The following is an 8887-nucleotide window of genomic DNA, read 5'->3' as shown; positions in this document are numbered from 1 at the left end:
GGAAGCCCCGGGAACGTCGGGGTCCCGCTGCCGGCCCTGCGCGGCGCCGCCTCTGCGATCCCACCCTGGCAGGGTTGGGGTTGTGGCCATTCCCTGGAGAGCCCGCTCAGTGCCCCACCGCCGCCCTCTGGGTGCAAAACTTCCTCCTAATGTATAATCCAGCCCACCACCCCAGTCCGGCCTGCTTTTGGTACAGATCTCAGAACCCTTAGGGCTGGAAGGGACCTCTGTAGGTCACCCAGTCCAACCAAGGCAGCGTCACCCAGAGCAGGCGACACAGGAATGTTTCCAGGTGGGTTTGGAATGTGTCCTGAGAGAAAAGAATCCACACGCCCTCCCTAGGCAGCCTGTTGCGGTGCTCTGCCACCCTTATCGTAAAGAAACTCTTCCTCGTCTTGTGGTGGAACTTCTTGTTTTAGTTTATGGCCATTGCTCCCTGTCCTGTCGCTGGGCACCACAGAAGAGAGTCCGGCACCATCCTCTTGACACCTGCTTTGAGTTATTTATATGCATTAATGAGATCCCCTTTCTGACTCCTCTTAATAATCAGGCCCAGCTCCTGCAGAGATGGTCCAGAGCCCTCATCACCTTTGTGGCCTCTGCTGGATGTTTAGTTTAAAATGAATCCATCTAGCTTAAATGGATGTTTTCTCACACAAGATAAACTTACAGCGTAGTTCAATTCCTTTAATATTTCAAATATGTCTTCAAATATAACTTTGTATGAAATTACAAACATCCACTTTAGGAAAATAAGGCGGGTAAGTTTCAGCCTACCAACTGATCCATGGTAGCTGGTTGCACACGTGCTCTTAGGTCATCCCAGTTGTGAGAAAAAACAAGGTAAATTTCAACTAAGAATTTCCCTTTCATCGTAACAGGGTGTTCTGCACTCAGCATCTGAGCCTCTTAGCTCAGGGGTGAAAACTGAGGGCTTGTACCTTAATTTCATACAGTGGGATTAGAAATTAATCAGGTATTGAGAGTCAAAAAAACACCCAAACAGAACAGTAAAAACAGAAAAGCCATGCTGAAATGCAAATAAAAACATATTGGAGTTTTTGTTGCCAAAATAAAGGATAAGATACAGCACATTCCAGAGGCAATACGGAGGGGGAGATGCTGGCTTGGGCAGCTGCTTCCCAGAGCAGGTTACAAATCAGGAATACCTTTCCTATAAAATAAAGGGAAGCAGAGGGATGGAGGCCACAACAATATAGATGCAGAAAGGATGAAGTTAACAAATGCATGTGACTAAACTCTCATGGTAACTGGAAACTGAGCAAGGTTTTCTGTGTAACTTCTGGGTTGGTTTTCTTTTGACACTTTCCCATTAAGAATTTATGCTGTTAGTTAAAAAATAGCTGCTTGTAGGATTGAAATTTGTGTTTCATTCTATTGATTTTTCTTTCTTATTCCTTACCCTCCCCACTCCAATGCAGTTCTTAAATTCCTCTTGGTGGTTTTCCTTTTCTCCCTTCAGTTTTTTCTAACTGTTTTGAGAACGGAGGAGGAAATATTGCTGAGTAGAAGTTGCAGTATTGAATATTGTTCCTTTGAAGCTGTTGGTTCTTAAGATGTCATGTGAGGTCCCTGAGAAAAAAAAATGGTATGGAAGTATATTTCAAAATGAGCTGTCTATTTTTTGCCACTTTAGTGAGGTCATTGACTTCAGGACCTTCTGTGAGATGGTCAGATGAGCAAGAATAGGGTTTCCAAATATTTCTGGTTACAGACTCTTTGTGTCTTTGTGAGGTCTCTGGTCATTTCCTGCTGACCCCACCACAGATTGCTCCATAGCTTGGGAAGCCTGTGAAAAAGTCACTTCCTCTTTCCACCAGCATCTCTTTTTATACTTCATACATTTTTTCCTGCAGACCTGGAATGATATTCAGGGTTTGCAGGTGGGAAGTGCTGCTTTAGACCTCAGTGGATGGGTCACCCCAGCTGGTGTCACAGGAGGCTGGCTGTTCTTACCCATAAGAAAACTCTTAGCAGGGCTTTAATTGCCAGTGGTGTTGGACTGCAGCTTATCTTTTAATGAAAGGGGGCTTGTATACCATCTCACCTATCTGACATGCTGAAAATCAGGAATACCTTTCCTATAAAATAAAGAGAAGCAGAGGGATGGAGGCCGGCCACAACAATAATGATCCAGAAAGGATGGAGTTAACAAATGTATGTGACTAAACTCTCCTGGTAACTGAGCAAGGTTTTCTGTGTATCTTCTGGGTTGGTTTTCTTTTGTCACTTTGCCATTAAGATTTATGCTGTTAGGTAGCATCAGTAATATAGCTTCCCTTAAGTTTCTAAAATTAAGGATCACAGAAGAACTTTGGATAATTTCCCTCCTAGCTTTGTATTATTAAGCTTCTTATGCTAATATTGCGTTAAAACAACTTTCTTTAAAATTCATGGGCAGTAACCTTTTGATCAGAGGCAAGAAATGGACCTGTTCAATAAAAACCTCCTGTGCATTTGAAAAAAAATTAAACACTCCCCATTCACCTGGCAAATTAAGTTATGAGGAAGTAAAATGTGTTTGTACATCTTCAGTATTCTTGAGAATATGGAAGGAAAATAATGCTGTGGCTTGGATTTTTTTTTGTGGGGTTTTTTTTTGGTTTTTTTTTGGTTTTTTTTTTTTTTTTTGTTCTTGTTTGTTTTTTTTTTTTTTCCATTCCATACAAAGTATCTGGCGAGAACATTTATGTTTCACTCTTCCAGGGTGTAACGATCTGGTAGATGCAATTCTCTGACCACACCTGAACTTCTCTAACTAGTGGAATGAGATAGTAATCAACTGAATTTCTGCATAATAGAAATCACTAAAGGAAGTTAATGACCCTTGTAGAAGTACTTCACACTGATTTATTATTTTGACACTTTGTATTTGCATGGGATAATAGGCATTTTACATGAAATATTTATTATCTGCACTTAAAATTACCCTGGGTGGTTAAAGAGTTATTTTGTCCTGGCACAGAGAAAAGCAAATTCAGGATATTACTAACAAAAAAAAAAAAAAACAAACAACCAATCAGAGTTTACCAGAAGCCTTTTAAAATTACACTTTCAACAATCTAGACCCAGCACTAACTATCTGTAGAACTTTTCTCTACAGGTAGGCTGAGTTATTTTATCCTATTTAAATGTGAAACTGAATGTCATGTTTGGGCCAATAGTGAAGAGGAGAAGCATTTGCTTCTCGCCAGGAAAGATTTTCTCCTCAGACTGCACAATCCAAAGGACCCTGATCCTTTGATTAATATAGGAAGGCAAAGGAGAGGAGGGGTTTCTCTCCTGACTGTATTTAAGGATGGTGGGATTCTCTGGTAAGAACTGCAGAATTCCCTGCCTCCTTGACCTGTTTTCCTGATATCCCTGCCTTAAGAATATTTGGAAGGACTAGTGTCAACTGGCTTGAGGCCTTTAACCTTCTTTGCATAAACAGTTCCAGGTCTTTTAAAAGGTTTTAGCTCCCTTAAAAAGCCAGGCATAAACGGTGGGAACTGCAGAGAGATAAAGTACAAGGCTTTCCCCACCAAAGGACAGGGATTAACAAATTTTTTGAGTGTCAGTTAAAGGAGAAATACAACAACAACATTTTGTTCTTTGTAGAAAAGTTACATCTTTGACTGCCCAAGCCAGTCACAAAATTAAAAACCTGAAGGTTGTTTTGCTTGCTTTTTAGCTTCAGTGATTGGGTTTTTTTTTAGCAGGGACTGTGATGCTGGGCTGGATCTGTCTGTCTGGTGAACAGTGAGGCTGTACAAACACAGTTCTCTGCTGTCAGGGAGTTGGGGATGGATTTTGAGAGGAAGGAGGAAATAGGAAGTCACAGATCCTATGCTGATGTCATCTGGGTCATCCTAAACTCTTGAGCTTGTCCATGGAAAATAACACTAACTGCCTTACTTCTGGTCTCACCTTTCCAAACTAATTTTAAGGTACTTTGGTTTATTTCAACACAGGAATATTTTGGAATGGTGATGGGTGAGTGGTTCCTTCCACATCTGAGGCTGTGAGCGAGAGGCTGGTCTTGGAGCTGGAGAGTCAAGACTGGCATTCCATTGCAAAATGGAATGAGTCACTGCAAAAATGACTCACAGAGTCACTCATGCTGATAGCATTATGTGGAAGGCATTGTCCTTTTTTTCCAGTGCTGGTAAAAATGTGTTTGGTGTTTGGTATCCATAGCAGATAGATTCTGGAAGAACTCATGCTGGGAGTAAATCTGTACATCCTAGAAATGTGTCTGCTTTCTGCCACGAGAGAAAGGCTTTGAAGAAACTACAAAGCCCTGGGGGATTTCATTAGAAATTGGTCTTCTGCTATAACTGGAGGTGTATCTGGAAGTGAAAACACAAAGCCAGACTTCTTAATTTTTTTTTTTTTTTTTTTTTTTTAAATCTGAGATTTGAAGAAGTTTAGAAGAGATTTGGGCACATCCTTGCAAATATTTGGCATAAGACATTTGTGTATGATGCATGAGTAGTGATAATGTCAGGAGAGCAACTGGAAAATCTCAATATGAACTTAGGAACCCATACAAAATTGTTTCATAATTGGTTATCATTTTACTGGAAAACCTCAATGTGAACTTAAGAACCTTTATGAAATTGTTTTGTAATCAGTTATAATTTTCACATTTTGAGATAAAATGCATGGGATAAAAAGCAAAAATTCCAAAAATTCCACAAAGCATCCATTCAAAAGAATTCAGACATCCTTACTATTACCAGTGATGAAAATAGACTCCTTCAGGAAGGAAGGGTGATAAAAGGATGGAACCAGGCTCTGCTTGGTTGTGCTGGGCAATAGGACAAGAGGGAATGGACAGGAATTGATGCCAGGAGGTTCCACCTGGGCAGGAGGCAGAACTTCTGTCCTGGGCAGGGACCCAGCCTGAGCAGATTGTCCAGAGAGGCTGGGGAGTCTCCTCACTGGGGATATCCCAGACTCCTTTGGACACAATCCTGTGCCCTGTGCTCTGGGATGGCCCTGCTGGAGTAGGGAGGTGGCACCAGTGACCCACAGTGGTCCCAGCCTGAACCATCCTGGGATGTGGAGTATGTCATCATTACTTAGGGAGAAGGAAGCACACTTGCTTTTTTAATTGTTGTGAAATCCAAAAAATAGTCTGGATGCCCTTTAATTTCTCACAACAGCAGTTGGACATCACTGGAAGTGCGGCCCACTCCTTTTCAAGGTAAATCACCATTTCAGCCCCCCATGCTGCAGATAGCAGTGCTTGCACCTGGTTTCAGTGTGAGAGCAGGCTCGTGACTGGAGGACGGGAGACCAAAGCTTTACCAAACAAATGCTGCGACTCTGCAAGATTGCAAAGTGCCTGTTTGGAAATCATGGCTGTAACACGAGTTACTCCAAGGGTGATTCATTTAACTGCTATGTTGTCTGCATGTGTCAGACTTTTCTGTGTGGGTGAAGTTATTTTAGGAGCAGGGGACACGAGTGGGGCCACAGGCTGTGGCTGCTGTCGAGGGAGGTGCTGGCAGGTTGGGCAGGTCCTTGAGCACAGGGCCCCTTGATGTGACGCATCTCCCTTGCCACAATACAGCCCTGTGATGTGTGTGGGGACTTAGGGCAAACCTTTATAGGTGGAAGATTAAAAATCAGGTGTGTGAGGCTCAGATCTGACTGTTGTGGAAAAATAATCCTGGTTTTTCTAGCACATGTGAGAGAGAAATGCAGGCAGCATCAGGAAAAAGTGAGATGGCTTTAGGTCTATGTCTGACAGCCAAGAAAGCCACAGGTAACAGTCTTAGCAGTCTCTAGATGCTTTTATTTCCCTCTTCAAAGGAATAGAATAGGATAGAATAGAATAGAATAGAATAGAGCAGAATAAAGAGAATATTTCATTTATAAGGAACATACAACCACCATCTAGTCTGAGTACTTCAGGGCTAACCAAAAATTAAAGCATGGTATTAAGGGTGCTGTCCAAATGCCTCCTAAATGTGCTTAGTAACAATGCTCCCAAATCTGAAACTATTTCTGGTCTTTGTTCTGTTCCAGCCAGAGGTGGATTTCCAGGTATTTTCCTCTTATTCCCCGGCAGTCCCAGTTTCATGGATCCACAGAGCACAGGTTAGGCGGCTTCTCAGGCTGTCCTACCCAGTGCTGTCAGGTGGATGACTAGGAAATTGTCAAGATATTATTTTTAATCAGATTCATGGATCCATTAAGAATTTTACAATTTAAATTTTTGGTGCAAAGTAATCTGAACACTCTGGCAGAGTCTCAACTGTATTTATAAATCCTTTGTATGTATAACTATAAATATTTTCCATACCTAGCTAGAAACATTAGTTATGGACTGATCTTTGAAATGCTGGAGTTACTTTTCAGTCAATTTAAAAAGCAGGAAAAGTAATTATATCCAACAATGGAGAAAGGGGGAATGTTTCCCCCCAATTTTTCAGTTAAGCAAAAGTGTTTGAGGACATTTTTCCTCCTGTCCTCTCAGAAAGAAAATAAGCTTACTTTATGCAAATGCCAAGAACTAAAAAAATTATCCAAACCCCCAAGAAGTCATACATGAAAATTAATAAAAAAAAAAAATCACCAGATTCTTTTCAATTTCTGCAGGAATGGTTTAATATTAGGATCTGTTTTGGCTCACAAAAAAAGCTCCTTAATCTCTGTCTTCACTGAAAATTAGCAGGAGTTAATTATTTAGTGGCTATTTTAAATAAGTTGTCACAGAGTAACCTCCTCCCTGTCTGCAAGGGAGAGGATTTTATTTCTGAGTAACTACATAGCACTTGCAGGTGAAGACAAAGAATTTTTAATTCTGAACTAGCACTTATGTGTGGGAGCTAATCCAAGCATATATTCCAACACAGGTCTAATAGTGTTGAACTGGATAAGGTTGATTTTGCTTTCTGGGTTTGTTTTCAACTTCATTTTCCAAACATGGATTTGGGTTTAAGCTTGTATTTCACTCTTTGGTAATTAAAGCAGCTATGCATGGCCTAAAGTGTGTGACTTAAAATATAGCTGCTTGTAGGATTGAACTTTGTGTTTCATTCTATTAATTTTTCTTTCTTATTCCTTACCCTCCCCATTCCAATCCAGTTCTTAAATTCTTCTTGGTGGTTTTCCTTTTCTCCCTTCAGTTTTTTCTAACTGTTTTGAGAACAGAGGAGGAAATATTGCTGAGTAGAAGTTGCAGTATTGAATATTGTTCCTTTGAAGCTGTTGGTTCTTAAGATGTCATGTGAGTTCCCTGAGAAAAAAAAATGGTATGGAAGTATATTTCAAAATGAACTGTCTATTTTTTGCCATTCTAGTGAGGTCATCGACTTCAGGACCTTCTGTGAGATGGTCAGATGAGCAAGAATAGGGTTTCCAAATATTTCTGGTTACAGACTCTTTGTGTCTTTGTGAGGTCTCTGGTCATTTCCTGCTGACCCCACCACAGATTGCTCCATAGCTTGGGAAGCCTGTGAAAAAGTCACTTCCTCTTTCCACCAGCATCTCTTTTTATACTTCATACATTTTTTCCTGCAGACCTGGAATGATATTCAGGGTTTGCAGGTGGGAAGTGCTGCTTTAGACCTCAGTGGATGGGTCACCCCAGCTGGTGTCACAGGAGGCTGGCTGTTCTTACCCATAAGAAAACTCTTAGCAGGGCTTTAATTGCCAGTGGTGTTGGACTGCAGCTTATCTTTTAATGAAGGGAGGCTTGTATACCATCTCACCTATCTGACATGCTGAAAATCAGCTGACAAAGTGTGCTTTTTGTGGGCCCCTCTTTTAAAGTCAGGTGAACGTTCATCTCTGAAATGACCAGGAGGTACTTGAGTATCTTCTCAAGCTTTGGTGACTAATGCCAATGTCACACAGCCTTGCCATTTTTACATCTGTTGGTGTCTAATGCTGTCAGAGGGGAGGGCAAAGTGCAGTGGGCAGGCCTCCAGTGAGTATATGCAACATGTTATGTAATTTATTTAGCTCCAGCTGCTATGAAAAGCATGATAGGATGGATACCTTCTCTGCTCTCAGCACTTCATAGCCTTTCAGCAATCACAATTGCTGTTGTCAAATGTTAATCATCTGGGAAGCTCTTGCAGGATGCTTTGTACAGGTGATGGATGTGATCTTGCCATCTGAAATCCCTCTGCTTTGATTCTTGTGCTGCATGTGCTTCCTTGGGCATTTATTTATTTCAGTGATGGAAACAGAGAAGCATAGATCATCAAGACCTGCTTGAGGCAAACCAGTCTGTGTCTTCCAGGGCAGAAGTGAGAAATAGGGCTGCTACAATCAATCTGTGAATTTCAAGTTTTGTAAAATGGAAACAACTCCCATCTTTCCTGGAAAAAAATCTTAAGAGTTCAGCAAATAGCATGGAAAAGAAATACATAATGTATTGGGGCTGCTCTTTAGAATAGGCCAAAGGTAAATAGTAAAAGCCAAGATGGAGAAACTCTGGATGTTGTGATTCAGTGTAGACAAGGGAGGTCACACCAAATTTGAGCTGATTGCTCAGTGTTCTGTCAGTGAGTGTATTTTCATTAAATCCAGCAACTAAGCATGATATTCAAGAAGAAACATGTTGCTGAACATGCTTTCCCTTTTCCATATGATACCATCAGGGGCAAGGTAATATCCTCTCCTCAAAGACAAGATGTGGTGGGTAGAGTAAAATAAATACATTTATAGTATAGTAAACATGTTTATATTTACTTTACTGTACTATAGCTTACAATTACTCTCATGTGTTTCTTGTTATGAATCACACTGCCTTGAAATGAAGTCCACACTTCTCCAGGTGCTTCAAATCACCATTAATTAACTGATGATTACTTAAACCCTCCTGAAGGGAGCTGGGCTCGCATCTACCCTGTGGTGTCCCTCA

This window comes from Lonchura striata, chromosome 1A (assembly GCF_050655825.1).
Source record: "Lonchura striata isolate lonStrDom1 chromosome 1A, ASM5065582v1, whole genome shotgun sequence".
In the NCBI taxonomy this organism is placed as follows: Eukaryota; Metazoa; Chordata; class Aves; order Passeriformes; family Estrildidae; genus Lonchura; species Lonchura striata.
This window is presented reverse-complemented; position numbering follows the sequence as displayed.